This window comes from Macrotis lagotis, chromosome 3 (assembly GCF_037893015.1).
Source record: "Macrotis lagotis isolate mMagLag1 chromosome 3, bilby.v1.9.chrom.fasta, whole genome shotgun sequence".
NCBI classification, from domain to species: Eukaryota; Metazoa; Chordata; class Mammalia; order Peramelemorphia; family Peramelidae; genus Macrotis; species Macrotis lagotis.
This window is the reverse complement of record NC_133660.1, coordinates 153924460-153938797: the sequence shown is the minus strand read 5'-3', so window position 1 is coordinate 153938797 and position 14338 is coordinate 153924460.

Sequence of the window (14338 nt, the reverse complement as noted above, 5' to 3'; positions counted from 1 at the left end):
TCCAGGTCTTGTGTAATGCTTACTGTGGCTCCTTGGTATTTAAATTTTTTTCTTTCTGGCTGTTTGTAGGATTTTTCTTTTATTTGATAGTACTGGAATTTGGCCACAATATTTTTTGGCATTTTCATTTTGGGATCCTTTTCTGGAGGGGATCGATGTATTCTTTCTTTTTCTTTTTCATTTTCATTTTCATTTTCTTTTTCTTTTTCTGTTTTGATTTTTTGCAAGGCAATGACATCAAGTGACTTGCCCAAGGCCACACAACTAGGTAATTATTAAATGTCTGAGGTTGGCTTTGAGCTCAGGTAACCCTGACTCCAGGGCCAGTGCTCTATCCACTGTGCCACCTAGCCTCCCCAATGTATTTTTCTCAATAACTATTTTTCCCTTTGGTTCCATGATATTAGGGCTGTTTTCCATCACTAAATCCTGTAATATTAGGTGCAGGCATTTTTTTCTCTTCAATGTTTTCAGGGATCCCAGTGATTCTTAGTTTGTCTCTCAGATTTCTGTTATTGAGGCCTGTGGTTTTGCAGATGATATATTTTACATTTTCTTCTATTTTTTGATATTTTTATTTTGTTTAACAGATTCTTGCCTCATAAAGTCATTGGTTTCCACAGACTCCATTCTGTTTTTTAAGAGTAGAATTTTCTTCATTTACCTTTGGAAACTCCTTTTCTAATTGGTCAATTCTATTTTTGTAAGAGTATTTTCCATTTGACCAATTGAGGTTTTGAGTGAATTTTCTTTTTGCATTTGTCCAATTGTATTTTCCAAGGATTTGTTTTCTTGTTGTGAGGTGTTAATTTTCTCTAGGGTTTCTTTTCCCAGATTTTCCAATTGATGTTTAAACTGCTTCCTGATTTCTTCAAGAAAGTCTTTCTGTGCTGGAGACCAAATCATATTCTCCTCAGAGATTCTATGTCTCTCCGAGTTAGACTGTTTTTTTTTAAATAAAGATTTTATTTATTTTGAGTTTTATAATTTTCCCCCATTCTTGCTTCCCTCCCCCCACCCCCTACAGAAGGCATTCTGCTAGTCTTTACATTGATTCCATGTTTACATTGATCTCAGTTGAATGTAAGGGCAGAGAAATCATATCCTTAAGGGAGGAAAGTAAAGTATGAGATAGTAAAATTACATAATAATAATTAACATTTTTTTCTAATTTGATGGTAATAGTCTTTGGTCTTTTTTCAAAGTCCATAATTCTTTCTCTGGATACAGATGGCTTTCTCCATTGCAGATATCCCAAAATTGTCCCTGGTTGTTGCACTGAAGGGATGAGCAAGTCCATCAGGGTTGATCATCACCCCCATCTTGCTGTTAGGGTATACAGTATTTTTCTGGTTCTGTTTAACTTGCTCAGCATTAGTTCATGCAAATCTTTCCAGGCTTCCCTGAATTCCCATCCCTCCTGGTTTCTAATAGAACAGTAGTGTTCCATGACATATATATATATATATATATATATATATATATATATATATATATATATATATACACCACAGTTTGTTAAGCCATTCCCCAATTGAAGGATATTCACTTAATTTCCAAATTTGTGCTGGGACAAACAGGTTGTACTATAAATATTTTTGTACAAGTGACTTTTTTTACCCTTTTTCATAATCTCTTCAGGGCATACACTGAGTAGTGGTAGTTCTTGGCCAATGGGGAAGCACATTTTTGTTACCCTTTGGGCATAATCCCAAATTGCTCTCCAGAAAGTTTAGTTGAGTTCACAGTTCCACCAACAATGTATTAGTGTCCCAGATTTCCCACATCCCTTCCAACATTGATCATTACCCTTTCTGGTCATATTAGCCAGTCTTAGAGGTGTGAGGTGGTATCTTCTCAGAGATGCTTAACTCACATTTCTCTAATAAGTAATGATTGGAGTAATTTTTCATATAACTATGTATTGCCTTGATTTCCTCAGCTGTAAATTGACTTTGCATATCCTTTGACCATTAGTTAATTGGTTGAGTTATACTGTTTTGATATTTCTCCTCAAAGGAATTTTTCTATGAACCCCCTTTTAGCTGGCCTTTCTTCATTATCCTAAGATCTTGTATTTGGGGAGGTGATGGTTCACAAATGTTTGGTGTTGGGATCCCTAGAGGCTTTACTCATGGGGTTTAGTAACTCCAAATAGGCTGGCTAATTGGGCATGCTGGAGGCTTTGCTCACTGTGTATAATAGCTCTACATGACCAGTATGGTTTGCTAGAGGTTGGAACTCACCCTCCAGCCTTTCTGGCAAGCCCTAGACCATCAGTCCCCCAGCAAACCGTCCACTCTCCAGTTGTTTCTCGGACCACGACTCACATAGCCAATGCCTCCACGGCTGATCTCAGGCTAGTCTTGCTCTCAGACTCTCATCCTGTCCTGTCCTCCTGGTAGTCTACTCTCTCCACCTGCCTCACCTACAATCCCCAAAGATGGACCTTGAGGTAGGTGTTCTTCACCTAGTTTCTCTTTCATATTTTGTCTATTGAATTTAAGTTAAGAGGTTTGTTTCATATTATAAATGAGGGAAGATTAAGAGACCTTAGCATGGGACCCATCTTCTCACTGCCATCTTGGCCAGAAGTCCCCAATTTCTTATTATCTGAGGAGAAATAAATAATGGGAAAAGAATATGAAGTAATGTGAGTTTCCAAAGCTTAGGAGATTATTGCATCAATAGAATTGAAGATATATTTAAAGACAAACCAACAAAACTTGGAGAAATCTATGGAAGCCTCCATGGTAATCAGAATGGGGCACAATAGAAACAAATGATGAAATATCACAAGTTATGCATGCTGTACAAATATTTCAATGTTTTTTTCCAGAGCAAGCGGACAATCTCAGAATCCTTCAGGACTACAGTGATCAAGCTACCAATAGTCTTGTTCATTAATACCAAATTTCCAGAATCATGATATCAAAATACAGATTAGAATCTAGTTGGGCTAGTCAGTAGTTCAATTGGCATTGGTTAATCACCTACTATCTTCCAGGAACTATGTTAAGTCCTTGGATTTACACATAAAGGTGAAAGATAGAATCTTCTATCAAGGAGTTCACAGTCTAGTAGCAGAAACAACATGCATGCAAACATAATGTAAATGCAGATTGGAAATAATCAATTAAAGGAAAATATTAGCAAACACAAGGGGTTAGGAAAGAATTGCTGAAGATGGGATTGTAGGAAGATGGGACTTGAAGGTAGTCAGAGCAGGCACTTGGTGAATATGAGGATATAGAGAAGCCTAGGATAGGAAACAGCCCGAGGAAAATACCAAGAACCAAAGAAAATACCAAATAAAGTCTTATTTATTGAACAACAAGGAGACCAGTATCACTGGATTGAAGAGTATGTGAAGGAAGGAAGATGTAAGGAAACTGAAAAGACAGAATGAGAAAAGATTATAAAGTGTTTTGAATGCCAAACAAAAGATTTTTTATTTGATCCTGGAGACAATAAGGAGTTACTAGAGTTGAGTGAGTAGAAAGGTCTTGGCCTTTAGAGAAAATCACATTGACAACTGAATAGAGAATAGATAGAATTGGAAAGAGATGTGAGACAGAGAAACTAGACTGGTCATTCAGTCTATCACTAACATAGACTAAGTGTGATGACAAGAGGGCCTGAACCAAGTTGGTGGAAGAATCACAAAAGAAAAGGCAAGGTATATGTGAAGGATGTTTCTAAGATAAAATCAATATGTCTTGGCAACTGCTAGGATATGAAGAATAAGAGAAAATGAGAAAGCAAGGATAGCACCTAAACTGTTAATACAAGTTACTGGAAGAGATTGTTATTCGCAAACAGAATAGGAAAATGTAATAAAGGAACAAATTTAGTGAAGGGGTAGGGAAAGAATTAGTTCTATGAGACATATACTTGAGAATCATTGACATTAAGATAGGAATTGAATGCTTGGAAGCTAACTAAATCCCCAATAGAATAGAAGAGTGATGAAGGATTAAGAGAGGACCCAAGAAAATACAAATCTTTAGTAAGCATGTCCTAACTGAAGATCCTGCAAATTATATGAGATATGATCAACTAGAAGAAAAAGAACAATGTCATTAAAAAAATTTAAGAATGTATAAATGAGAAATAAGTAATTGACAGTGTCAAAGGCTATAGAGAGGACAGGAAAGTTGAGAATTGAGGAATAATCATTAGATTTGGAAATTGAAAAATCATTGGTAACTTTGGAAAAAGCAGTTTCAGTTGAATGATGAAGTCAGGATCTAGATTATAAAGATAAGATAGTAAGAAAAAATAAAATAAAGTCACAAACTTTACAGAGTGTATTCAAGAATTTTAGGGAGAAGAAATACAGGACAATTGGTACCAGAGATGGAATAAGAGGGTATTTTGAGAATAGAAAAGTCATGGAAATTTTGTTGGCAGTGGGAAAGTAGCCAGTAGACAGGGTGAAATTGGAATAAGGAAAGAGAATGGGAACTAAGGAATGAATTATCTACTGATGAAGGTAGAATAAAATGTGTACATATAGAGGAGCTTTACTTGACCAGGAGGGTCACTTCTTCCATTGTGAAAGGAGTAAAGGAGACAATAATAATGCAAGGCATTTGAATGATGAGAGCAAAGGAAGTTGCAAGATGTGGGAACTCTCAGTGAATACCAATATAAAAGCAAAATTCTCAGTCGAAAGGGGAATGAGAAGGGCACTAATGAAGCTTTGAGAAGAAATCAAAAAATTTAGAAAAGTCGATGTGATGAATGGGATACTGCCAATTAGAGAAGTATAAAAGGACTTTTTTGTTGCAGAGGGGACCTGGTTGAGGTTATATAAAATAAATTTATAGTAGATTCTATCAGTACAATTTTGTGATTTTTATTCTATCTTTGTTCAGCAGTATATGATTGAAATGGAAAGAAAATGGATGACAAAGTTCATCCATAACTTAGGTTTGACAAGGGAAGATTGACAACAGAATAAGACATGGTACTTGAGAGAAGAGTACAATGTAGAACTGAATAGGTTCAAGATGAGGAAGGGAGGAGAGTGTATGACTGCATGGGTGTTTTCTAGGTTCTTTTTGGATATAGGCTTTCTATGATTCTTAGATTGTTTCTCCTGAATCTGTTTTCCAGGTCATTCATTTTCCCTTAAAGGTACTTTACATTTTCTTCAGTTTTTCAGTCTTTTTATTTTGTTTGATAGAATTTTGTAGCCTCATAGACTCATTGATTTCTATTTGTTCAATTGTAAATTTTAGGGTTTTATTTTCTTCAATTACCTTTTGTGTTTCCTTTTTAAAGGTGTTTAATTTTCTGGTCAACTTTTCATAAATTTCCTGCATGAAACTCATTTCTTTTTTTTTCCATTTTTCTTCCTCCTTTCTTCTTCGGCACTTAAATTTTTTAAAGCTCTTCAATGAGCTTTTGTATTTGAGTCCAATTTATAGACTGTTTTGATATTTCCCCTTGTGATTTTTCACTGATTTTTTCTTCAGACATGGCATTTTTATCTTTGTCTTTAAAGTAGTTTTCTATAGTGAGTGCTCTTTTAGCTATTTTGCTTCTCATGTTAGTTTTATTTCTGCTCCTTGGGTATGGGGAGTATAGATCCTAGTGTTTTTTGCGTGTTTTGTTTTGGTTTTTGCAGGGACTGTGGTCTGATCCCTGGCTTGGGATGCTCAAGGAGTTGCCTTTGCAGTCCAGGCATTGCCTTTGTAGAGGTTTATTTCCTCCTTTATCCAGATTCTGACTTAGCAGTGCTGTCTTTTACCTGATGTTCGCAGGGGTTCATGCTTTGTTTGGGGTTGCCCCTCCCAACCTGCTATCTAACTTCTGGGTTGTTAAACTTTTGGGACCTGGATTTCACTGTGACTAAAAGCCTCCTGCTGGCTTTCCCACTCTCCTGTTTCCTGAACTCCCCCCCCCCCGCCTTTCCCCCTACTTAGAACCTGCTCCTAACAACTTGTTGATTGTTAAATTTTCAGAATGAGTATTTGCAACTTGGAAATTAACAAATACTTCAAGACAGGATCTGATTTATTGAATTGTTGATTGTGATCTTGACTGAAAATCCTCCATGATGTCTACCATTGAAAATTTTGAATCTTCTCTTTTTCTTGGTGAGAACAACTGCACGGCTGTTAATCCTTGATAAATTTCCTTCCTTCCTTGAATTTTTCTAGAGTAGTTTGGTTGGAGCTTTTCTTTTCTTTCGTTACAGCCTACTCTGTGTAGTTAATGTACATGTCCTATCTCCCATTACTGCCTCCTTTCCTAGCAGAATATAAAATCAATAAGAAGTAATGATCTTCCATGATGTTATTTATCTTTCCAACTTTAGTGATTCCTTTGTGTATAGTAGAACCTTCATATATGTTGAATTGATTTATATCAAAAAGGCTTTGAGCATATGTCAAGTGATCCATTATCTAACCCCAGCTTAGCTATGTTTAGAAATATTTGGTCAGTAAGTGATAAATTTCTTTTGACCTCTCCAGAACCCATGCAAAAAGTAGGTGCATTCTGTGTTGGAAGAAGGAGTACTCTGTCTAATAAACTCATAGCATTTTTGAATCATTGAAATATGAAGCCCATTTATCTGGTGTATTTGTTGTAAAGGGGAAATTTAGGTACTGAAAATCCTAGAGCAGCTAGAGATTTAAATAAATTATTTTATTTCCTCCAAGAAAAAATTACACTTCTCCATATAAAAATATGATTTAAGATATTTTCCAAAAGAGATCTAGGGAGGGTTTAAGCTATATGTGTATTGTGTGAAATGATTTTTCAAAGTTGAAGTTAGCATAGGAATCACTAAGTATATCTGTCCTTACTCCTGGAACCTATATAGCACTTACAAGCTTGAAAGGTCCTTTACATACCTAATGTAAAGATAAATCTATATGGTCATGTCAAGAAGGGAACAAGAAAACTGGCTTTCTGAAACTGGATTATGTAAGGATTGCATGATTGTAGTATACCATAGCAGGGCAACAGTGTGTTTAATCTTGGACAAGTCATGCATGACCTCTCAGGACTTCAATTTTTTCATTGGTAAAAGAGAAGGCTTAAGAAACCTTAAGGACTCTACCTCCTCTTAAATTATGTGACCCTATGGGCAAGGAAAATGTATGATGAAAAATATATAACAAATTAAGTTTGACAATTATAGCCAGTAAGAGAAATACATATATGTAAAAATAATCATATAATAATTGTTTTATACTTTTATTTGTAAATGGATAAACCAGTTCTTTATCCTTGGCAATATAAAATAAAGTATATTAGGTTTCATAACATGTTAACATTTTTCTTGTATAAAAGGAGAACATTACTTAGCATTCTTTCTGGATGATATTTAACATTTTTTCTTAAATATTTCTCAGGAAAAATAAATTAATACTTAATATTTATTAGATCTGTGATCTCATTGATGTTAGTTATTGATTGTTAAATTTTCAGAATGAGCATTTGTAAATTGGAAATTAGCAAATATTTCAAGACAGGGTCTAATTTATTGAATTACTGATTATCTACACTTAAAAATGTGATGAGAAAAGGTTATTAACATAAGTTAAACTTAGAAGTGCATGATGCATAACCTTTTAGCTTTTGGAGTGCTAATTCTAAAACAGAGATCAGAACCTTTTCTTGTCTTCTTATTTTGTCTGATTCTTTTCCTTGTTGTCAATACCATGTAAGAGAAGGCAAGAGTTTAAATCCCTATCTAATGCTAAATTAACCTATAACCTGGTGAAAGTCATTGGATTTCTCTGGGCCTAAGATTCCTCACCTATAAAATTTGAGGGTTGGGCATCATAGCTTCTTTGTTCTCTGAGTTCCTTTCTAGTTTTAGATCTATGATGATGATGTTCATCCTTCATGATAGAAGAGAACTATGTTGTCATATATATGAAATAATTTGTGCAATTATGTTTATTATAGAGAGGGGATTGATCTACATAGACCTCATTTTCACTTGTCACTCCATGGCCTGATTTTTTAGATCTATGATACTATGAATAATTACAAAATTCAAAAAATAGTTTTACAAGAAGATAGCATAATGGCATAAAAATGCCACTGTGCTAATAACCAAGAGCCCTCCTTCCAACTATGTCTCTAGCTGTCTTTATCCCCTAGAGAAATCACTTCACCTCTCTGATGTTTCTCCCTTTAACAGTTAAATTTCTTGAGAAAGGATATCTTTACTCATTTCCTTCAATTTTTCACATTCCGCTCTCTTCTCAGTCATTTGCAATCTGTCTTCTATTCCCCTCACTTGAAACAAACTCACTCTAACAGGTCATTTAATTGTCTATTGATAGCTAAATCAAATCACCTTTCCTTATTCTTCCTCCTTTTTGACTTTTTTCAGTGTTTTAACTGTTAGCAAATCCTTTTGCTAAGATACTTTCCTTCTCTCAAGGCTCTCTTTCTACCTGTTGAACCAAGTGTTCTTTGTTTTTTTACAGGTTTGTCATACATGTTTGTTTCTCTACACATCAGTATAAGATTTCTATCCTAGACTATCTTCTCTTTTCTGTTTATATTCTCTTTCAATGATATCAATGCCTTAGAATTAATATTATCTATACAATGATTCTCAGATATACATATCTTCTAGCCATATCATTCTCCTGAAATCTAGACTTAATTTTTAAACTGCCTATGAGATACTTCTGGGCATCTTTGATTCAAAATGACTAAATAACATTTACTATATACCTCTTCTCAAGTTCATTCCTCCTAATTTCACTAATTCTGCCTAGGGTATTACTATTCGAGTCTTCAAGTTCTGAAGCTCTTCACCCTCTCACCTCATATAAAATAAATTGTCAAATATTATTGACTGTAGCTCTTTGATATCTTTTTCTTCCATGCTTTCCTGAAAACTGTCTTAGCCCATGGCTTCATTACTTCCCAGAAGGACTATTGAAAAGGGCTTTATTTTTTCCTCCTGTATCCAGACTATCTCCTCTTCAATTAACCTTCCACTAAGTTAACATATTGATATACATAAAACACAGGCCTTGCCATGTGATTCCTTTGCTTAAGAAGTTCTACTGGCTCCCCATTATTTTCAGATTGAAATACAAACTCTCTTTTCCTATTTAAATTTAAATCATAATCTGACTCCAGCCTCTCCATGCTGATTATGTCTTAATACCCTTCACATATAATTTACTTCAACCAAATTGATACTTCATTTTCTCCCTGAAAAATAGTCTAAACCCTACCTTTTCACAAGCCATACTTAATGCCTCAAACAAGTTGTACTCAGTGCCTTAAATACAGTCCCTGATCACCTCCACTTCTTGGAATTCCTGTCTTCCTTCAAGGCTCAACTCAAGTTCACATCTTTTAAGAGACTTTTCCTGATTTACCCAATTATTTTCTGTCTAACACTGTATATTTAAAAATATACTTAAAATATACTTAAATTCCTATATTATCCTTAAATGAGTATAATTAAAATTATAGCTATGGATATTAAAGAATAATTAAAAGTATGCCAAATACATTTTATTTTATAAAATACATCTATAATTATTATATAAATATTTATCTCTGTATTTATATATATCCATATTTATCTATTTATCTATATATTTATGCATCATGTATTTGCATGTGAACCTCAGAGGACTCTACATTTAGAGCTGAAAGAGACCTTGGTGGTCAAATAATCTCATTTTATAGATGAGAAAACTCAGACTCAAGGATGTTACACAACTTTGGTCAAGGTCACACAATCTTAAGGAAACAGCAATTAGGATTCAAATCCGTGTCTTCTGACATCAAAACCAGTATTTTTCCAGAATAATATGTTTCTTCCCTTCCATCTTTCTCTAGCTTCTCTATTGTGGGTGCTGAAGAAAGATGGGAAGGGGGAAGGAAGCAAGTATATTTGATGTCTGAAGCCTAAGTTGCCTCATGCACGTGTGGGAACCCTCTAGTGCAATGGAAGATGCTTGAAAGTAGCTGTCTCATTTTTGTATTTGTCATTCTAATGTTTAACCAATGCTAAAGTAAGTTCTTAAGAAATGCATTATTGGTTAATAGTTGCAACAACAATAAAATTAACAAACTTGCAATCCTTTATACTTCTAACCTCCTACTGGTTCCTTATTTCAGACATTCTATAATTAACATTCTCCTGTTGGTTTTATAATTTTTCTTATAATTTCATTTCCTTTTTCTAGAATATTTTCTTTGATTTTTTGTTTTTAGTTTTTTCAAGGCAATGGGGTTAAGTGATTACCCAAGGCCACACAGTTAGGTAATTATTAAGTGTCTGAGGCCAGGTTTGAACTCAGGTACTCCTGACTCCAGGGCCAGTGCTCTATCCACTGTACCACCTAACTGCCCCCCTTTGAGTCTTTGAATTTTTATTCCCTAATTTATTAATTCCTATTCCCACTTTTCTTTTTCCTTCAAAAATTCTATGCTTATGTATTATTTTCAATTTTTTTTTTTTTTTTAGTTTTTGCAAGGCAACGGGGTTAAGTGGCTTGCCCAAGGCCACACAGCTAGGTAATTATTAAGTGTCTGAGGCCAGATTTGAACTCAGGTACTCCTGACTCCAAGGCCAGTGTTCTCTCCACTGCGCCACCTAGATGCCCCTATTTTCAATTCTTTTGACTCATTTGTCTTAAAAATACCATAAAGTTCATAAGGTTTATTTTTACTTTTTTAAAACTATTTATAAATTTTAATGTGAAACATATTTTTGCATGTGTTAAATGATCAGAATTTTACTTTCTCAGTTTTACATTGCTGTATCATTTCAAAAGTATTCTGCTCTTTATTTGAGAAGACTGAAATCTGGATTCCATAGTCTAAATAAAGAACATAACTCTAGTCGAGAGAGAGAGAGAGAGAGAGAGAGAGAGAGAGAGAGAGAGAAAGTATTCAGAATAAGAGGATTTCAGCCAAATGCCTATTAGTCATTAATCTATGTCAAGAAAAAAGGACACAAGAAAATCCCTTGCTTCAAAATACTCTTTATTTATTATTATGCCCATCCTGTCTACCATAAATAGATACAACAGAGCCATTTAAACCCTCTATTTGAATGCAAAGTTCCAGATGTCAAGTTTAGAAAATCTCAGTGATGTCAATTTTCTCCACTTATTTATCCCCTTTACAACTTGAAGTCCCCTTATAATTTTGCAATTTCCATGAATTGAACAGTTCCTTTTGTCTGCTTTTGGAACTTGGTTTAGCTCAGAATTAACTGAATTAACTGAAAATTCATATTTTATGACTATATGTTGTAGGGTCCTGGAAAATTTTTTTTATTAAAGATTTTATTTATTTTGAGTTTTACAATTTCCCCCCAATCTTACTTCCCTCCCCCACCCCCACCCCCCACAGAAATCAATTTGTCAGTCTTTACATTGTTTCCATGTTGTACATTGATCCAAAATGAGTGTGATGAGAGAGAAATCATATCCTTAAGGAAGAAACATAAAGTATAAGAGATAACAAGATCAGACAATAAGATATCAGTGTTTTTTCTAAATTAAAGGAAATAGTCCTTGAACTTTGTTCAAACTCCACAGTTCTTTATCTGGATACAGACGGTATTCTCCATTGCAGACAACCTAAAATTGTCCCTGATTGTTGCACTGATGAAATGAGCGAGTCTATCAAGGTTGATCATCAATCACCCCCATGTTGCCGTTAGGGTATACAGTGTTTTTCTGGTTCTGCTCATCTCACTCAGCATCAGTTCATGCAAATCCCTCCAGGCTTCACTGAATTCCCATCCCTCATGGTTTCTAATAGAATAATAATGTTCCATATATAGTATAGTACTTATACTACAATTTGCTAAGCCATTCTCCAATTGAAGGACATTTACTTGATTTCCAGTTCTTTGCCACAATAAACAGGGCTGCTATGAATATTTTTGTACAAGTGATGTTTTTACCCTTTTTAATCAAAGGTCCTGGAAAATCTTAAGTAGGAAAATGTCTCCTCCATTTAAAAAAATACACAAATTAACTTTCTGACCTTGTAAATTATTCAAAATAATGTATATATAACTAATTTCATAGAAAGCATTTGTAGGTGATCTAGTAACATAACTGACAGATTTTTTCCCCCCATAATTTTCTGGGCATGTGACTTAATCTCACTTAGGTTTAGTTTTGCCATATGTAAATTAGAGACACAGTAGTAAGGATCAAATCCATGTAAAATACTTTGTAAATTATGAAACTAGAAAATTAATATGCTTCTGTTAATACAGGGTCATTTGGAGCAAACACTTTAACCTCCCTGGTCCTGTTTTCTCACCTGGAAAATGAAGGGGTTGGACTAAATGATCTTTAATGTCCTTTCTAGTTCTAAACGTATTATCTTATAATGCTTAGTTAAGTTAGATATTTCAAGTAGACCACATGCTTAAAATAAATTGTATAGAAATGTCAAGGTTGTGAACATTTTATGTGAATGGAACTGACTCATTCTAAGTGTAATTGAATTGAATAGCCTCAGTTACAAAGACACCTATCTAGTCCTTCCCTTTAGTGTCCACTAGCTCTTTTTGATAATATCATACCTTGCCATTCAAAGTCTTGATTTTAGTTACTAGAATCTACAAAAACATTTAGAAAGTATTATTTGAATTCTTATATACCTTATAGTGAGATATAAATACACACAAAAATAGAAAAACATACACAAATACAGACATATATCTATTAGATAGATAAATTGATAGATAGATGAGAGAGAGAGAGAGACAGAGAGAGAGAGATCAAAATAGTATCCATAAGACAATAATGAAAATGCAATTTATATTGGTGGAGGATGAAACCACAAACATATCTATAGCAATTTGAGGGGGCAGGGTCTGATCCCAATAGTATAGTCAGCATCCTGAATATATCCTGAATACATCACACAAGCACACTTTCTCTTCCCTTTATCTGTCTGAGTTCTCATCTTATTTCTCTCAGGGAATGATACAGTCAGTCTCTATTTTTGTCCATTCTATTAGTTTTGCTCCTTCCAAAGAATTGCTATTTCTGTAAGCAGTTTAATTGGATAAAGGCTGGTAAAGTAAAAATATTACTTTCATGTAACAGAATAGACATCCCATTTTATTCCCCAAGCACAGTATCTCCTCAAAGAAGAATCTTCCTTTAGATTTTAGATTATCTCTCGCTGTCTCTGTGTCGTTGTGTCTCTGTCTCACTCTGTCTTTCTCTCTCTCTTTCTGTCTCTGTCTCTCTATCTGTCCATCTGTCCATCTGTCTGTCTGTCTGTCTCTGTCTCTATCTCTGTCTCTGTCTCTCTCTCTCTTTCTCCCTCCCCATGTCCTCCCTTCAGGATAGAGCTGAGGAAGATAATAAGTAACTTGGAATTTCATGATTTAATTCCATACTCTCTCTATAGAAAGGTGCAAGAACATTGAAGTTGTCACATTTTTTTTTCTGTCTAAAGAAACTTGGGTAAGTTTTCAATAATTTTCATACTTAAAATTACACTGGCAAATAGACCAGTAGGATGTCAGTTCAGGTTCCAGGACACTCTCCTTTAGAATTGTGAATTTCATGATTCTTCAAACTGTACCTTTAATTCAACATAGAAATGGGGTGCATAGCTTACATACCAAACTGCCATCAAATTTAATACAAACAATGCCAAGAACAGAGGTACACTCCTAGTCAATGAATATATTTCCATTGTCCCTTGTCTGTTTTTTTAAATCTTCAAATAATTACATATTGGGCTCTTCTTTACATATCAGGTACCTCAGAAATCTGTTAATTAAATCCCATGCTACACTGATGAAGTGATTAACCTTATCTATCCCCACTGGTTAGAGTGGGGGAACAAGAGAGGCAACAGATACTGTCTTTTAAACATCAAAAATTCTCGAGAAGCAAAAGAGAAAGATGTGATGACTGCATGTACATATATCTTCTTTATCTCTCCTCTTTCTCTATAAACTGCTTTCCAATTTAATGGGATTGAAGGGATCATATGTGGAGGATGGAACATAACTAAAAAGACTGAATTCTCTTTGGTAGATAGACTGTACTGGACTGAGTTGAACTAAGATTGGCAACCTAAATTAACATGAACACCTCAATTCAGGCATTTGGCAAGGTATTTATATTGTAGATTTTCAGTGGCACCACTAGCTCCCACCAAAAACCTAGCAAAAACAATTGACTGGCACTTGTCTCTATTGTTTTCCTCCCTTTCCTTGAGGTTTTATCTCCAATTTCCTGTCTTCTGTCTTCTTGTTGCTTCATACTCCATCCCAGAAAATTGCTTTCCTGATATTTTCCAAAGTTCCAACTGAATTCAGGCTCCAAATTTTACCATC